This window comes from Protopterus annectens, chromosome 10.part0 (genome assembly GCF_019279795.1).
Source record: "Protopterus annectens isolate FY-2018-M chromosome 10.part0, PAN1.0, whole genome shotgun sequence".
NCBI classification, from domain to species: domain Eukaryota; kingdom Metazoa; phylum Chordata; order Ceratodontiformes; family Protopteridae; genus Protopterus; species Protopterus annectens.
Genome location: NC_056744.1, coordinates 1,434,028,132 through 1,434,047,309, shown reverse-complemented (window position 1 = coordinate 1,434,047,309; position 19,178 = coordinate 1,434,028,132).

Sequence of the window (19,178 nt, the reverse complement as noted above, 5' to 3'; positions counted from 1 at the left end):
CCCCTGGGCCTCAAGTTACCCCCGCTGGGGTTTCTCCCCCTCCTGGAGGTCCTTCTGAAGCCTCTTCAGAAGAACCTCCCAGGAAGAAAACGTGCAAGAGGAAGCACGTTGACTCCCCTGATGAGTCTTTGACATCTGACACCGATCTCGATGATGCAGAGGGGTCCTCCAAGTCGTCCTCGGATGATGTCTCCTTTGCAGACATTCTGGAAGCCCTAAAACAACGAGGCGGCTGGCAGTCCAAACCTCCCTCTGCTGATGAGTCGGTGTTCCTGAAGGCCTTCGGGGCTCAGCCCTCCGCCTCCTGGGTGTCTCCGCCCTTCGACGAGCTCTTGGATTTGATCTGTCGAAGGGCGTGGGAACACCCAGACTCTGTGGAACCGGTGCCCGCTCGTCCAAACAAATTTCTTTCGGCGCCCCCAGATAGAGAGTTCCTTACAAAAGGTGTGGCTGTGGATGCTATGGTGGTGGCATCTGCTACCCAGCAAGATGTAGCAGAGGCTTCTACGTCCGTCCATCCTCCTAATAAGGAGTCTAGGAGCATGGATCGGTACGGCAAGCGCACCCTTAGTTCAGCGGCCTTTACTCTGAGGTCTTTGAACTACCTGACGCACTTTACGAGATTCCAGAGGGATCTGATTAAGGAGCTATTCGATACCCTCTTAGGTAACCTGCCTGAGGAGCTGGCCCAGACGGTTGGATCTCAGCTGGCTACAATGTCGTCCATTTCGAACTCGTCCATGAGGCTCATTTCGTATGCGGCCGAAGGGGCGAGTAGAGCGGCGAGTACAGGCATTGCTCTACGGAGACAAGCCTGGCTCCGCCTGTGTCATTTCGCGGAGGCCTTCAAGTCTTCATTCGCCGACGCCCCCTTTGATGGGTCCTCCCTGTTTGGGCCCAAGGTGAAAGACACACTTACCCGCTGTGAACAGGAGGGTAAGACTCTGACTGCCGTAGGGGCACGATTTTCCACTCCCTTTCGGCCTTATCCCAAGGCTAAAAGAGGAGGGAAGATGTGGTTCCGTAGATCGCAGAAGTCTTACCCCTCTCAGCAGGAAGGTTCCCCCTCCAGAGGCAGAGGAGGGGGAAATTCATCAGGAAGATGCCGTCCCAGAGGCGGCAGAGGCCCCCGCAACACTGGAGACCGCGAGTCCTTTCGTGGCTCTTCAGCTTTTCATAGTCCCTGAGGGATTGCCCGACTGTGCTGCTCCGGAGCCAGTCGGGGGTCGTTTTTCGAAGCACCTGAAGGCCTGGGAAGGGATCACTCAGGACCGATGGGTGCTTCGAATTATCGCCAGAGGTTACTCCATCCCATTCTGCTGTCCCCCCCCAGTCCAAAAGAATCCCGGACCCGCCACCCAGTCAACGGGATACCGCAGCCTTAGAAATTTCAAAGCTGCTGCAAAAAGGAGTCATCCAACCGGTCCCCGCAGACCAGATCGGATTAGGGACTTACTCAAGATTCTTTTTGGTGCCAAAAAAGACCGGGGACTTGAGGCCCATTTTGGACCTAAGCAACCTAAACCGTTCAGTCAAGAAGTCCAAGTTCCGAATGGTCACCTTACAAACCATTCTCCCATTGTTGGAGAAAGGTGTTTGGATGTGCTCCATAGACCTCAAGGACGCATATTACCATATCAAAATACATCAAACTTCCAGGAGGCACTTGCGCTTCAGCCTAGGAGGCAGTCATTTTCAGTTCCGTGCGCTGCCCTTTGGTCTCACCACAGCCCCCAGGGTGTTCACCAAATGCTTGGCAGTAGTGACTGCTCACTTGAGGAGTCTAGGATTCCAGGTGTTTCCGTACCTAGATGACTGGCTTCTAACTGCCACATCCAAGCATCTACTTCTACGGAGCCTGCAAGCCACAACATCACTGGGCAATTCCCTCGGAATCACCTTCAATTGGCCAAAGTCTGTGTTACGGCCATCTCAAAGAATAAGATTCATAGGGGTAGAGATAGATTCAAACCAGATGCGAGTCTATCTACCTGCAGACAGAATTCAGACCATACAAAATCAGGTTCGAGCCTTACTCTCCAGGTCCAAAGCCCCAGCCAGAATGGTCCTGCAGCTATTGGGATCGATGTCTGCCACAGTTCTGCTAGTTCCCTTGGCAAAGTTACACATGAGAATCCTCCAGTTGCTTCTTTCAACTCAGTGGTCCTTTCAGGAACTCCCTCTCAATCATCTAATATGGATCACAGAATCTTGCAGACGGGACCTTCGCTGGTGGCTAGCGTCCTCCAATTTGGATCAGGGACGACCCTTTGTTCTTCCCCCTCCGGCGGCCACTTTGACCACGGACGCCTCCCAGATGGGGTGGGGGGGGGCATTCCCTGGGCAGGTCAGTCCAGGGCAAATGGCATCTGGAAGAGACCCCTCTCCACATCAACATTCTAGAAATGAGAGCAGTACTCCTGTCCCTTCAAGCCCTTCACGATTACCTCCCTCAGGGCATAATTGCTATTCACTCAGATAACATGTCAGTTGTCTGGTACCTGAACAAACAGGGAGGGACCAGATCCTATCCTCTTTGCAGGGAAGCGATGAGAGTCTGGGAATGGGCAGTCTCGACCAAACGCTTCCTAGTGGCTACTCACATACCGGGCAAATCCAATGTCATAGCCGACAGGTTGAGCAGAACCATCCTCTCTCCTCACGAGTGGTCTCTGAATATGACTACAACAAGGCAGATTTTCAGCGAATGGGGAGTTCCGTGCTGCGACCTCTTTGTGACTCCTCTGAATGCGAAGTGCAAAGATTTTTTCTCCCTAACCCCGGCTCCGGGGAAGAGCCCTATGGACGCGTTAGTCCATCCTTGGCCCACCGGCCTGCTTTATGCCTTCCCTCCAGTTCCTCTCCTACCCAGGGTAATTCAAAAGGCATCTCTCATAGGGAGCAAGATGATCTTAATTGCTCCTTATTGGCCTCGTCAAGTCTGGTTTCCCTATCTTCGGAAACATGCTCTGAAAGGTCCATGGTTCCTAGACCAGGTCCCAGACCTACTGATTCATCAGTCGGGACTACTACACCAGTCCCTACACACATTAAAATTGACGGCCTGGCTCCTCCTCTTCCGACCATAGTCAGGAGACATGCACTGGACCCAGATGTGGTGCACATATTGTCTTCAGCCCACAAATCTGCTACGAAGAAACTGTATTCTAGCAAATGGAAAAGGTTTGCTATCTGGGCTCAACTCCGGGGCCTGGACCCCATTTCTACTCCCGTGGCAGAAGTACTCAAATTCCTGAAGGCTCTTCTGTTTCTACCATCAAAGTACAATTGGCAGCGATTTCTAATTTTCATGAATCCATAGACCCACCTTTAATGAGCAACAGGTTGTGTAAGACCTTCTTGAAAGGTGCTGCTCTATTAAGACCTCCGATTTCTCATCCTGCACCTCCATGGGATCTCGATATAGTATTACGTGCCTTGACTTCTTTCCCTTTTGAACCGGCAGCTACCTGTGATCTGAAGTTTCTATCATGGAAGACAGCCTTTCTAGTGGCAATTACTTCAGCCAGAAGGGTTTCAGAACTTCAAGCTTTGTCAGTGAAACCCCGTGCTTGGTTTTCATACAGACAGGGTATCCCTCAGACCAAATCCTTCTTTTGTTCCTAAAGTCTGTTCTACTTTATGCTTGCAACAGTCGTTAGAGCTCCCAGTTTTTTTCCCAAAATACTCCAATAAAGCAGAGTTTATTTTCCACACACTAGATGTCCACAGGCAGTTACGTTTTTATTTGGATAGGACCAAACAATCAAGGAAGACAGATCAGTTGTTTGTGTCCTTTGCAGAAAACAAATTGGGCAACCCAGTCACGAAGGTCACTATTGCCAAATGGATCAGGGACTGTATTACTCAAGCTTATATTTATTCTAACAAAGAGCTTTCCACCTCTGTCAAGGCTCATTCTACAAGGGCTATGGCTACTTCGGTAGCATTTCATTCTAAGCTTGCTATTGGTGACATTTGTGCTGCGGCTACATGGTCTTCCCCACACACCTTAATTTCTCACTACAAATTAGATGTGGCATCTAGAGGACGAGCTTTATTTGGTTCCACAGTGCTCAGGAGTGTTTTCCAATGAGCCACCCGGGATTTAGGCGCTAGGAACGCTGTCCCATCAGTCAGAATGTAGGCGAGATAGGATCACATAACATCTTTTAGTTATGTACTCACCATAACTTCAGATGTTTGGGATCCATCTCACCTACATTCCTAATAACCCACCCTCCTTCCCCTTCCTTGGAGATCAGAGGATATCAGAAGGTCCGAATCCTGTTGTTTCATCTTGAAACATCTAACAATGTTATATAAACAAGCTGTGCATGTGTGCATGAATGTGGACAAACAAGATCTGGGGGATTAGTGGTGGTGCATCCTGGGATAAAGATAGCTCAGCCAATTAGAGGCCTCGCTCTATAGCATAAGCGTGCCGAGTCGGAGCCGAGGGATCAGCTCCGAACCCATCAGTCAGAATGTAGGCGAGATGGATCCCAAACATCTGAAGTTATGGTGAGTACATAACTAAAAGTTGCAGTTTATTGCTTTTGTAAACACAGTACTGAGCAGATTTATATAAGCAACAAGATACTGACAGAAGAGAGGGATGGTCCAGCTATCAGGTCCAATCAAACATAGCAGTTATCCTTCATGCAGCTGTTGTTTCCCACCTCTCCTTCCCATAACTCATCATGTCCTTGCTCTTTCCCAAGGAATTGAACTTTGATGGCTCAGTCTGCAATATTGGTTGGAGTAATACATTTCAGGAACTCTCTCTGTTTCTCTCTGTGAAGCGGTATTTGTTCATGTCTAACTTGTAACATTCCCACTTCAGCTGAATTTCAGCTTGCATTCTATCTCACTATCCTTTCTCTTCATCTCTTGTTCTCCTTATATCCCCAGATAGTCACACATCTGGATTATGTCCTTCTTTTATACATACCCAACATTCTGCATCTCTGTTCATATCCAAACTTCTCCAAACCATAGTAAGCCTAGCAGTATGCTCTCTACCAACCTAATTTTTCTTGTTCCATATGGCCTCAAGATCTATACACATCACTCCAGATGTGGCCTTATTATTGCCCTGTACATCAAAGACTGACATCAGAATCTGTGTAATCTGCACCTCGTGCTGTGTAAACCGCTCTAGCAAGGGGGAGTAAGGGTGGGGCAAAAGGGCAGCTGTCCCAGGTACAAGCAATTAGGGCATGTGATCAGCAACTTTGATTGGGTGGCAATCATACCCTCTAAGGCATTTTCATAATACATTATGAGATCACAGCTGCTTAAATGCTGCAATGCAAAGTGTGAAGTTTACTATGTTCAAACACTGACTTTTGCTGAATGCTAAGACATATTAGCCGCTTTATTTAAAAATAATAGCACTTTCATTGATGTAATGCAGCAAAGACCTATTATATATAATAGGATTTAGCTGGATTTTATGAACAGAAAAACGATTTTTGTTGGTTGTTGGTTCTTAGCTTTGCTTGAAAACGTAAAGAACTTTTTAGGGGGAGTACGAGATAGATCAGCCAGCACACAATTTGCCCTAGCTATAGACAGGAGGTGCATTAAAAGATCTTGCACCCTTTACTGCCACCTTTCAAATGTAATAGCATAATTAAGCTTAAAGATCATTATTATCGATAAATTGTTTTCATCTTTTGTCCTTCTTGGGGTTAACTAACCAAGGCTACATGTTCTCCATGTGCCCCTTAACTGATACGTATAAACTTGCATTTGTAGCATTATATCCCAATTGCCAACTACATGCTTAAAATATACTCTCACACAAGTTTGACCAGATGCATATCTAGGTCAGTGGCCTTTTTTCAGGGGAGACCCTAGGTGGTATTCATATTCACTAGGAGAACTTGCGTGAGGCACTAAGGAAATGTTCCTACTTATTTCTATAAGTACCAAGGGATCTTTTACATCCACCAGAGTTACCATCAAGTCAGGCAGATGGGACAGTGGTTTAATGTCCCATCCAAAGAATGGTACACTAGGAGTATAGCGCCTCGTTTATGTTGCACTGTAATATCAGTATTGTAAAATAAATCCAGGCAGCTGGAGATGAAGTTGAACCCACAGTGATATGATAAGGTGAGTGCACTACTTACTGAGCCACTGACATTTTTTTAAATTAAATCCTAGCCGGCATCTACCGCTGGTCTCTTTGGAGTTTTCTGTAATTCTCAACACAGTTTAAAGAGCACAATGCAGGCTTTGTATCATTAGAATATAATGGTGATGTTGATCAATACATAATGCCCAAATATAGTTGGGAAGAGAGTGGCTCCAGAACTTACCTGTGTGGAACTCTACTGCTTACTGACTTTTGTGCTAACATTGTTCCTCAAATAGTCACTCTCATCTTCCAGCCAGTTTCCAATCTTCTGTACAGTTTGGGACCTGGAAAGTCTCAATGTGACACTACTAATTACTCCAAGGATACAAAACAATTAGTTTTTATAAATATGTCTTTCTCTTCTTTTCTCAAGGAGGTTATGCCACCCACAACACCCATGACAGAATTTATTATAAGGCGAGAAAATTTACTTTTAAAAACTCATTGTGATAAATTACAGCTGTGAAAAGTTGTGGCTGAGACACACGTCCGTATCCTTTTATTTTTTGCAATTAGCTTCCTGTGATTCACATTGTCAAACACCATGTTATAGAAGAGAGATAATGTAACAAAGATTTACATTGCTTACATCCATATAAATATGTGAACACTAATAGCTGTTATAAATGTAAACATGTAAATGTGCATGTGCATGTTTGTGTGTATGTGTTTCTGCGTGCTCGCACGTGTGTGTGTGTGTGTGTGTGTGTGTGAAAGTAACAAAGACACAGAGACATTTTAAAAAGCAATACTTTACATTTTGATGTAGCTGTTGCAGTTTGCAAAAATTTAAAAGAGACTGGCCAGAAAATATGGATGTGACCTTAGGAATTAATAAATTCAGCCTATCATAAGTAAATATGCCTTGCTATTTGTTTATTCAGATGTTATTTTCACTGGTGCCTACTTAATCAAAGTGGCAGATGCAGAAAGTAAAAGGAACAGAAAGGAACACTGCTCTACATCTACTGTATCCTGTCAAAAGTCACTTTTCTGGTTGGACTAATTGCCAAATATATAAACAGATATCCATTCCAAAAAGTTTTAAGTTATTTTTATGTGTGTGTGTGTGTGTATGTGTGCGCGCGCGCACAGGGGGGGGGGTCTTGGTTCTCAGCTGTCATGGAGGATCTTATCAGCCACATCTCTGTCGGTTATTATAATTAACTCTGTGTTACTGCTCCTTGTGGCAGGGTGAAAAACTTATTTGCAGTGATCTTTACATCACATTTATTTAACTTATCTACTTTTTATTAGATTGAGGAAAGTAGCACTTTGCAACGAATTTTACTCCTTTTTATGAACGTACCAGTTGGCATGCTTAAATTTCTTATGATGTTTATGTGAAACTGAATGCTTATGTAAAATAAGAGCAAAATGACTGCCACAGTGAGATTCAGCAAAGTGTGAAGCTACATAGTTTTCTTTGAATTGTGTACACAGTTGAAAGCACTCCCATGACATATAACTTAACTCATGGTACTCCCCACAAAAAAAATCTAATCAAGCCTGCCTGTATGACTACAGACCTGTTGCTCTAACTTCAAATGTCATGAAATGCTTTGAGACACTAGTTAAAAGGCATTTGTCAGCTAACCTTCCATTCACCTTCGACCCTCTACAGTTCACTTATCAGGCTAACAGATCCACTTCAGATGCTATTTCAATGGCACTCCACCTCTCACTTGATCATATGAAGGGAAGAAACAACTACATCAGGCTTTTGTTTATTGACTTCAGCTCAGCATTCAGTACAGTGGTTCCTATGCAGCTTATTGACAAACTTGTACATTTATTTATTTATTTTATTTTATTTTATTTTACATTTGTTGACCGGGCTAGTCTAGCTGGATACATGTCCTTTTTCAGTAGAGGCCCGGGGAGAAAAGCTCCCAAACTTAACAGTAGTATCACTAAACAATTATCTACAATAAACTACATTAATATAATAATACACGGATAAATAGCATTTTAAATATCCAAGCTGATAGGTAGGGATTTTATAAGTTGATCAAATGATATAGATCCATGTGGAGGATAGAAAAGTACTAGGTAGGCTTGAGAGGCAGAAGAGAGATTAGGTACAGATAGACCTATTAGGATTAGTCAGGGTTGAAACATGGGCATAACCATTGAGACTTAAGAAATTCTCTGAGATTAGTTTTGAATAGATTGAGTGAGGTCATGAGCCTAAGGTTGTTGGGAAGGGAATTCCATAGCTTTCCAATGGAGTTAGCAAAAAGAGCATCGCCGCCCTTGTTATTAGATTTGATGGTTAGTATCAGAGTACTGTTTGAGGATCGAAGGCTACTTAAGTTGGTGTAGGGGGTCAGGATTGTGCTCAGCGAGGGGGTTTTCTCTGGTTGATTAATCATTTTGAATGCTTCGGTGAGTTGGTTTAGTTTAAGAAGATTGGGCAGTTCCAGCCAGCCTAGTTTCTTGAGGTTGAGGCAGTGGTGGGTACGATAGGGTGTGCCTGTTACAAATCTGGCAATATGATGGTAGGTGGCAGAGAGGTTATTAAGCTCACGTTTGTTGAGGAATGATAGTATCAGAGAGGCATATAGTAAGGTGGAAAGGAGATGGGTTCGAGCGATAGTTAATTTGGCATGAGGAATGAGAAAGTTCTTTATTCTGTACATGGAGCCAAGTTTCTTGTTAACTGACTTTATGGTTTGGGCAAGGTGCATGTCGAATTTAAGCTTGTGGTCAATAGTGACACCTAATAGTTTGGTACAGGGGACGGGCTCAATAATGGTGCCATTAAATGATTCCACAAAGAAGGTCCTTGGGTTATCAGGGGGGGTTCTTGGGTCAGTGGATTGGTGGATGTGGGGGAAAATAGAAGTAGCTTGGTTTTTGTCGGGTTGAGTATGAGTTTCCGTTCGGAGAACCATTTTTCAACTTTAGCGAAACATTGTTGGGTGGCTGCTTGGAGATTCTGAAGAGACCGATCAGAACAGATCAGGGTTGAGTCATCTGCATATTGAATGCAGGTGGCTCTGGGGATGACTGTGTGGAGATCATTTATAAAAACCGAGAAAAGAAGGGGACCAAGTATGGAGCCCTGTGGAACACCAATGTTGTTTGAGAGCAGGTGAGATAGACTATTTTGCCATCGGACTGCTTGCTGCCTGCCAGTGAGGTAATCCTTAAACCAGCATAGGGCTAGTTTGTCAAGATGGAGGGTTTGTAGGGTGTGTAGTAATAGCTGGTGATTAACCATATCGAAAGCTTTTGATAGGTCGAGGAAGAGAGCAGAAGATGTTAGTTTTTTGTTACGGTTACTATTGACTGAGTCGACAAAGGAGAGGAGGGCAGTGGTTGTACTGTGGTAGGGGCGGAAGCCATGCTGGGTTGTGGACAGGAGATTATTGATACATCCTGGAGTTAGCAAGCTCATGTCCAACTGGATCCTTGATTTCTTGATGAACAGACCGTAGAAAACATGTGCGGGCAACAACACCTCGGGATGCATAATACTCAACACCGCTGTTCCTCAGGGTTGTGTGGTAAGCTATCTGTTGTTCACCATCCTCACCCATAATTGTTCTGTAAAATACAACACCAATCACATCATTAAATTTGCAGATGATGCTACAGTCATGGGTCTCATCAAAGGGGAGGATGAAAGAGCTTACAGGGACAAAGTTTATTCACTGATTGACTGGTGTGCAAAGAACAACCTTGACCTGAATGTCAATAAAACAAAAGAAGTCATTATAGACTTCAGGAAAAGGTCAACACACTCACTGCTGATGATAAATGGTGAATAGGTGGAAAGGGTCAACTCTACAAAGTTTTTGGGGGTGCACATTTTGGGGGATCTCTCTTGGACTGTGAACACTGGTCAAAAAAGCACACCAATGTCTCCACTTTCTCAGAAGGCTCATAAAAGCAAAACTCCCACCTACTGTTCTCACCATATTCTACAGATGAGCAGTTGAGAACATTCTCACTAGTAGCTTCACAGTTTGATTTGGAAACAGTACAATAGCAAAAAGAAAGAAGTTCCAGAGAGTGATGCGAGTTGCCGAAAAAATTGTGGGCACCAACTTACCGTCAATCCAGGATCTTTTCACAGAAAGAAACACCAAATGTGCATCCAGAATAATTTGTGACCCCTCTCACCGTGCACATGGCTGGTTGACACAACTGTCTGGGCAAGAGATATCAGAGTATCTGCTGCTAGACCACCAGATACTTAAACAGCTTCTACCAAACAGTGTTGAGACTTATAAACTCTGATGCCAGCCACCGATTATTTAGTTAGTAATCATTCACAATATGTTGCTCAGCTACAAAGTGTGCAATATCTTTTTTTTTATTCTTTGTATTCATGTGCAATGGCCTGCTGTTTGTCTGATGCAGATGAACAAAGGAGGACAATATTAACATGTGCAATCCTACTTTGTTATGCTGCTATGTACAGTATTCTTCTTATGACTGTCTGGGCGGCTTGTGTGTTTTTGCTGTTATTTTTGATTTATTTATCCTTCCATAAGTCTTGTACTGAATATCTTTTTTAATTGAAATGTTATACAGTAAACTCTTGGTTAACCAACACCCACGGGGATTGGTAGATGCCAGATAACTGTAGTTTCTGGTTGCTTGAGAGTTACTATTAAAAATAGGCCTGACAAATACTGAACCTTATACTATTTGTTTGGTTTGACTTGTTCTTAGGATGGGGAGAGAGGGAATTTATTCCTATCTTCCTTTTTAAAATTCTAAAACTCTAAAAATGTAAGATATGTTTCTGTGGGGGGGGGGGGGGGGGGTAAACAGAAAGTGTAAGACAAGAAACTTGTATTGTATTTCTTAATTCTTTTTTTTCTGGTTGCTTGAGTTCTGGATAATTGAGAGTTTACTGTACTTGTGGTCTTGTTATCCTTGCTTCCCATGTTCATGAGTGCAGGGAATCTCATACCGGATATGGGGGTTAGGGGGTCTCTTCAACTCAGATAACTTTAGGGCAATGAAAATATTTGTCAAATAGAATTCCATGAGAACTTTTTTCATATTATCAAGCTTTTGTCATCTGTTGGGTTCCCGTATAACTCAGTTAAATGTTTCCATTTGGAAATAAAATGACAGTTAAACTGCTATTATTTTGAAAAAAAGAATGTTTTTCTACATTTTTAAATGTACCGCATGGCAAAAGCTATATAACCTGCAATTTCCTTGTTGGTGGGCTAAAGTTTAGCATTTATGTTTTTTTTTTTTTTTTGTTAGTGCATTTTTAAGAGTTATTTTTTTAAACCAAACTCTTCTCTGCTTATATGTCTGTCTGTCAGGATTAAAAAGAGACAATACTCACCTCTTAAATGTGGCAAGAACTGATTTAACCTCAGTAGTGTTTACAAGAAGATACATGGTGTCCATGCGTCTTTGTTTATATTCTATATCTGAAGTTACATATATATCTAATATTTCCTGCAGCTTTTACCAAAAAGGTACTCTTAAAAAGAAAGCACCTTAAAGACTGTAAGATTTTTCTATTGTGCATGAAGCTGGATTCTTTTACAGCAGGAATATTTTTTTAAATATTTATATTTATTACTGCACATATACTGCTGGTTTAATAAATTTACTGTTAGGGCACATGTACAGTAACTTATAGTCTATATTTTATTTTTAATAATATAATTATGAAAATATTTTGCTATCATGCAATATCTGATGTCGCACTAAATCATGCCAGAACAGAAGATCCAGAATTCCCAGATGTCCTGAGCTAAACATTAATCATCAGTGGAATAGGCTTACTCAGCTGATGTTCTATTTTTTTTTATTGTGCATTAGTCAAGTCGTTATACTCCAGTTTATACAAAATAGACAGTATTTATAGACATTTAGTGCCGTGTGCAGTGGAACTTGTGCAGAAAAGTGCAGGCAGTAGATGGTTCAGTGATGCACACAGTGCAATGAAGAAGGGGTTCTACACAGCGCACTACATTTGATCGTAGCCAAAAGGGTCAAATTGACTTGGTATGCAGAGCATGCAGATGAGTGCATAATGTCATGCAAGCTAACTGCTTTAAATGAATTACATGGTATATGCAGATAGTAAAACCGAAAATGAACTGATTCAGAAATGTATGAAAGATGTGTACTGTGGCACACACCTGTTTCATGCTCCAGTATTCAATATTCTTTATTCTTTTCATAAGTCATTCAAAGAATATAAAACATCTGGCACAGTCAGAAAAAAATGGGAGTGACCTTGAATAAAATCTATACAGGAATCCATGCCTTAATAGGACCATAAAGAGGAACAAATTCATAAATCAAACAATACATAGGATATGGAATAAAATCCCAGTAGCAATTAAAGGATCATACGCACTTGTGTGTTTAAAGCTTGATTGAATGAGCATATGGGAGATAAGAAGTATAAATCCAGGGTTTGGGAGACTGTATTAGTAGCAGTTTAATGGTCCATCAGCCTAACATAGCACAGCTGAGGGACCAGGTAGAAATGCTCTGTCATGTTCTGGTAAGGCTGTGTGCTCAGCCTGTGCCTCCAGAGAGGCCTCAGTTATGGTGGATGTGGGTGAGTCTTCCCCTGTAGAGCGGCAGACAGTGCCAGTGGTGTAATTAATCCATACCCCTTGTATTCTTCTATCATTTTCAGATACAGGTGCTATTCTGACAAGAGCCCATTGTTGCTCTGTGGTGCTGGACCATCCAGCAATAGAACCTAGTAAAGCAGGAACACACATGACAACTGCAGCCATGCATTGTACTACACATTAAAAATCAGCATATATGTCTTTCTATGTGGCACATCTCATTACTAAGGGTTTTACATCCAGGAAGAAAGAGGTCATTGTCTCCCTCTGCTCTTCCCTCATTAGGCCAATTGTCGAGTACAATGCCCCATTTGGCATGTACCTCACTAGACACCTGCAACAACTGGAGAGGCCACAAAATTACCTCACAAAGAGGATCCTAGGCCTTAAAGACTTGTCCTATATGGACAGACTCAAAAAACTCCAACTATTCTCTGTCTCATATCGCCTACTTAGAGACGATCTCTGCTTGACTTACAAAACCATGTCTGACCCAGCCTTGTTAGAAATGTTACACTTAAAGAAGTCCCAATCCCTCCACACCACACACTCCAGAGACCTCATTCTCATTACCAGAATCAACAGAACGTGCTGGAGGGACAGGTTCATAACCCAGGGACTGCTCATGCTATGGAACAGATTTCCCATACATGTCAAACAGAGCACCTCACTAGCCCTCTTCAAGAGGAATCTTGGTGAGTAGATGGGAAATAGAAAATTCACCTTGGAGATCACTCCAGTGGCTCTACTCGACAGAGGCACTGCAAACTAAGGTCAGGTGGCATGATGCCAGGGTAATCGTATGGGCTATGCTTGTAAAGGCTCCAGGGCCATTAGCCTAGTACACACCTATGAATCTATGGTTGAGGTAAAGTCCCCAAATTTGATAAGTTGTGATCTGTCAGTGACCCAGGTAGCAACCCACCTGACAACATAGGGATTGATATTCAGCTGGGAGAGTTTATCAATGATGCCCAAATGTGGGACTGTGCCGAAGGCTAAGTCAAGGTAGGCTGTATGTACAGATTTTCCTTCATCTATGGCTCTGGTGACATTTTTGAAGAAGTCCACCAGGTTTAACATGCATGACCTGCCTTTGACAAAACCAAACTTTGTCGGATCAAGGGTATGGAGATCACCTATATCCTTATTTATAAGATCCATGATGATTCATTCCATGGCCTTACAGATAAGGCTGGTTAAAGCTTATGGGTCTGTAGTTCCCAGAGTCTGTTACTGTACACCTTTATGAAGGGGATGACAGTTTCTGTTTTCCATTCAGCAGGGACAAAAACAGTACTCAGGCTGTGGTTGAAGAGAGTGTGTAATGAAGTTGCTAACTCATGCTTTAGACCATTTAAAATGTAACCTGAGATGCCATCAGGTCCCATAGAAGCTGTGTTTTTGCCTTGGAGAGAGCATTAACGACTTGATCTTTGGAGATGAAAGGTGGAGGAGATGTAGAAGGAATGCTTTGTGGAATGTTTGGAGGGGACAGAGGGGTGAAGTTTTCACCAAACCTGTCAGCTAAAATTTTAGTTATTTTTGCAGGATCAGTGTGTGTGATGCCATCCACAGCTAGTTCAGCACACGTCTGGGTCCTGTGTTTCAGGTTACTGATATAGCTGGTTATCTTTAGCTATAGTTGCTAAATTTTTTCTGAAGTTGCATTTGGGGGATTTTAAAAGTTGTCTTATTTGTTTGTTTGTTCAAGTGGAGGAGGGTGATCTTCCAGTGCTGGGACCTCTCTTTTGTTCTTAGACAGCAACTTCTTCCTGTTGTTGTATAACTTAATGCTAGAGGTCCACCAGGAAGGCTTATTTTTTCTTGAGGATCTTGTTTTGATCCTATCAGGTACAGCTGTGTCAATACATCTGTGTAAGTGTTTGTACAGGGCATTTGTGTATACCTTAGTATAGCTGCCAATGCCATCTGTGGGAACAGGAGCTTGGAAATTATTTATGCCATCCTTTAGAAGGGTCTAATTAGCTTTGGTGAATTTTTTAGCCTGACTTCCCCTAAGAGGGGTTCAGATGTTACAGCTACTTCAAATGTGACTGATTTGTGATCAAATTTAACCAGTGAGAATCCTATACTTGTAGTGGTGCAACAGTCATCCATGTTGGTGAGGACCAAGTCAAGAATATTTGAAACCACTTCCGGGGTTGCATACTATTTGGTCTAGGGCATTAGTATTAACAAAGTCCAGGAACCTTTGTTCAATGGAAACCAATGTGCGGCAAGAGAAGAGGGGAATTTGATGCATAATATTTCTTATATAGTTCTGAGTGATGAACAGATCAGTGTTTTAAACAAAGGTTTATCCTTTGTACCAGCTAATCGATCGAACATTACTATTACTGAAGTTGTGTTGGATGTTAAACTCTTTAATAGAAATGTGATGCTTAAAATGATGTTTCCTGAGTCAGACACTAACATGACAGTTTTTAAGAAACCTAGCACTTTTGTTCCTTGATCCTTGTTGGAAGCATGTATGAAAACATGGAATCTGATATTGTAGAAAAATTTATTAAACCAAATAAGAGTAAACGATTTTTTAATTTAAGTAAGGGTGAATCTTTGGCTTTAAGGCAGTTAAAAGAGGCACACAACATTCAAATATACTCTGCTGATAAAGGGGATGCTGTGGCAGTGATGGATGCTGAGTTTTACATACAGTAAGTCATATGTTAGCCATGTTATCTGATATAAATACTTATGAAGCACTAAAAGACTTCAATTTGAATAGATTTATTAGAAAGGTACATTCAGCTTTATATGATATATTACATGAATGGCTATGCACATATGATCTATATTGGTACTTTCTAGTTGAGAAGCCTTTAGTTCTGATGCTTTATGGTCTCCCGAAGATTCACAAGGATTCCCAATCTCCACCCATGAGACCCACTGTTTTGGGTCATGCATGGTTGACTGAGCCCTTGTCCATCTTTCTGGAGAAGTTGAGACCAGTGTTAGAGACTGTAGATACTGTATTAAGAGACACAACAGATTTTTAATGCTCTTTAGTAGAGCTTGATAGGGGTTCTCTAAACATTGTAGAGTGTATTTTTGTAACCATGGATATATGTTCTCTTTTCACAATCATCCCAGATGATGTATGGATTGAATTTATTCAACCTTTTTTGAGCAGACACAGTACAGACACCAATAGTCAGATAATTTTAGTGTGCTTTTTTCTTCAACTTATATTAGAAAATAATATATTTGTGTTTGAGGACAAGTTCTATCTTTAGATGTAGCTATGGGCACATCTTGTGTCCATACCTACACTAATATGGTATTAGCCAAGTGTGAGCAGACTTAGGTGTTCTCTAATAATCCTTATGTGTTATCTATTAAATATTATGACTATTAAATATTATAAACATTTTGCAGATTACATTTTTTTTGTGTGGTATAGCTCTGAAGAAGCCTTGCACAGTTTTGTTAAATATCTGGAGAATACTACATTTTCACAGTAGATTTTTTAAATGTGAATATCAGTAAAAATGAAAAGGCCATATCACAACTAAACTTTACCGTAAGTCTAGTTATTTATCCTATGTTTGTTTATAAAAAAAATTATGAAAGGTCAATTTCTAAGGGTTTCTAGGCTTAATAATGATGAAGCCAGCCTTAAAACAATGCTAGACATGTTAAATAATGAATTTTTAGCAATAGACTATAATAGAAAGGATGTATAAGGCTAGATGTGAGGTAGAATAATTGAGACAAAATAGGGCAAAGCCATATTTTCCAGAGAGACCTCCAGCTATTGATAGTAGTGTTAGTGTGGGTCAGATAACATATGTGCAAAACAATAATTTTGGATGGCTGTCAGACACATCCTGTATTGTCAATTGATGCTATGCAACATGAGCCTAATCAGACAACACATGGAAAAAAAAACAGCCATATTAACATGAACTGTTATACATGAATAGCTTATATCAACATAATCAATGGTGAGCAGTCAATGCTATCCCTATTTCATCTGTATAAGATGAAATTCAGTGCTAACTACTACTATATTACTATCAGCAGAAAGTACCTGCGCAGTAGCAATTGTACAACTTATGGAAACTGTTGGAAATCCTTGTTATCGTTAATCATACCATAGACAGTACAAGGTAACCAGACATAAACATGGATATAGTTTTACTGAGGCACTATTTATAGTACATATTTTACTAAACATGAATGAAAAAATATCTTTAACATGACTACAGCTACATACTAGGTTGCAATGTTTGGATACTGTCACAATACATCCGTTTCCAAAGTATACCACAGACTGCACAATCACCCGCAATATATACAGATATTTTGTTAGTCCGTTCTTATGTACTGTTCACTGGTGCTCATCACATTTACCTGTACAAGTACATACTGAAATCCCTGCTTGTTAGTGACGCAGATGTACACACCTGTATGCATGTCAATCCGACACCCCTCAAGTAAGTCAAATACCTTTTTTGTACTGCATGCAACTTTCCCTAAAAACATCAATTTAAGCATGTACACATATTACTAAGGCGTAATAATAACCCAGGTTGCTACAGAGAGAAATATACAACTTGATGCTATCTGGCAGTTATGTGGAGCATGAAAGCCTATAGTGTTAATGTGTTGGATGCTTGCATATTCCTCCTTTATCAGCAGGAATACGGATTCAAACATACATTAGTAGTTTTTTAAGAAAATAGGCATTATCCTGTGTAGTAACTCAGCCTGTTAAGCAAGAGGCCAGTGTACATGTGTCGTGACTACCTTTGGGTTCAAATCCATGTAGGGGATATCATTCATTAAATCTTGATCTGTGTGTCTGTGTAAAAGTTTTGAAAATGCTTGCATAGATACATGCTTTTTGATGTTTACAGATATTTTGTACATGCTTGCAGCTCTAGCATCTAGCAAAGAAAATAATATAGTTATTATGAAAGCAGTTGATTATATTAATGAGATTGTTTTTTTATTGGCTGATAATGACTTATATAATTTAGTGAGTGTCAATGAATTAAGTAGGGCCTAAAAGACAACAGATAACTCCCTACTGGAGTTAATAGAAAATGGTAATATTACAATGGACATCCTAGGTTGGGGTCTTTTTTTGGTATTCTAAAACACATAAAGATGTAATGAACCCCCCTTTTCAACCTATCATTTCAGCAAAAGGCAGGAAGACTGAACCTTTAGAGGTATATCTGGGCATTCATTTTAAGTCCTTTTTATCCAACTTCCTGGCTGTGTTAAAGATTCTTGGGATATTTTGAAAATAAGATTATGTGTTAATAGGGATCATTTGGATTTTGATTGCTTTGTAACAATTGATATTGCAGGATTGTATAAAAATATTACAAACGATCAAAGGATAGAGTTTGTGAGGTCCTTTTTAAGTATCAATACTATATTAAGTAAAGGTGACATCAAAACATTTTGAGCATGTCTCAGTTTAGTTTAGTGTAATAACTTTTTTCTAATCAATGATAACATTTATAGACAGATAAAGGGAGTCACAGTGGGAGCCTTTGTGGCTCCCACTTATGCTAATTTGGTGTTGAGTCATTGGGAGAATTCTCATATGTATACACATGAGTTTTTTTGAAACAATGTTGTGTTTTACACTGGATTCATAGATGATTTATTTTTTCTAGTGAAAGGGGGTAAAGATACATTTGTAGATTTTATGAGGGATTTAGAATCTTCCACAGATTTTTTGAGATTCACATGGAATATGGATGAGGCCAGTATTAATTATTTAGACATTACAGTATACAAACAAGAACGAGATCCCACATCTGAAATTTATTGTAAAAAAAAAAAAACTTTTGTGAATCAATATTTACACTATGTGAGTGCTCATCTTATACATATTAAAATAATATATTGACAGGGCAAGTCATCAGAATACTAGATTAACATCAGAGGAAGATGTTTTCCTTGACGAGTGTAATGTGGTCAATGAATTTTTTATAGATTGATGATATCTGGTTCCATTAGTGGAATTAGAGGGGAAATTGTTAGTTTTAGGTCCAGTACCAAACAAACTACTCCTGATGGACAAAAGAGTGAACGACCAAAATTTCAATGAAAACTTTAATAAGTTAAGCGCTTTTGTTCCATTAAAGAACTTCATCAGAACTAATCAGCATCACTAAACCTTCCATTTAAATATAAAAAACAAAACATTTAGGTGACCATTCCCAACCAATAAGAACAATACTTCAATTTTCAGTTAAGATCCATTATAATGCTTCAATCTTAAGACAGAACTAACTGAACATGCATCATTTAAACCAGGGCTGTTTGTATCATCTAATCTAGGCTGCCATCTAAGTTCATAAATGTCCAAATATTCTTCTAAAATTATTCCTTGCAGATCTTTGTTTACCTGCTCAATAGCATTAAAATAAAACCTGTGGATACTAAAATCAGCAATATGTTTGTACAAT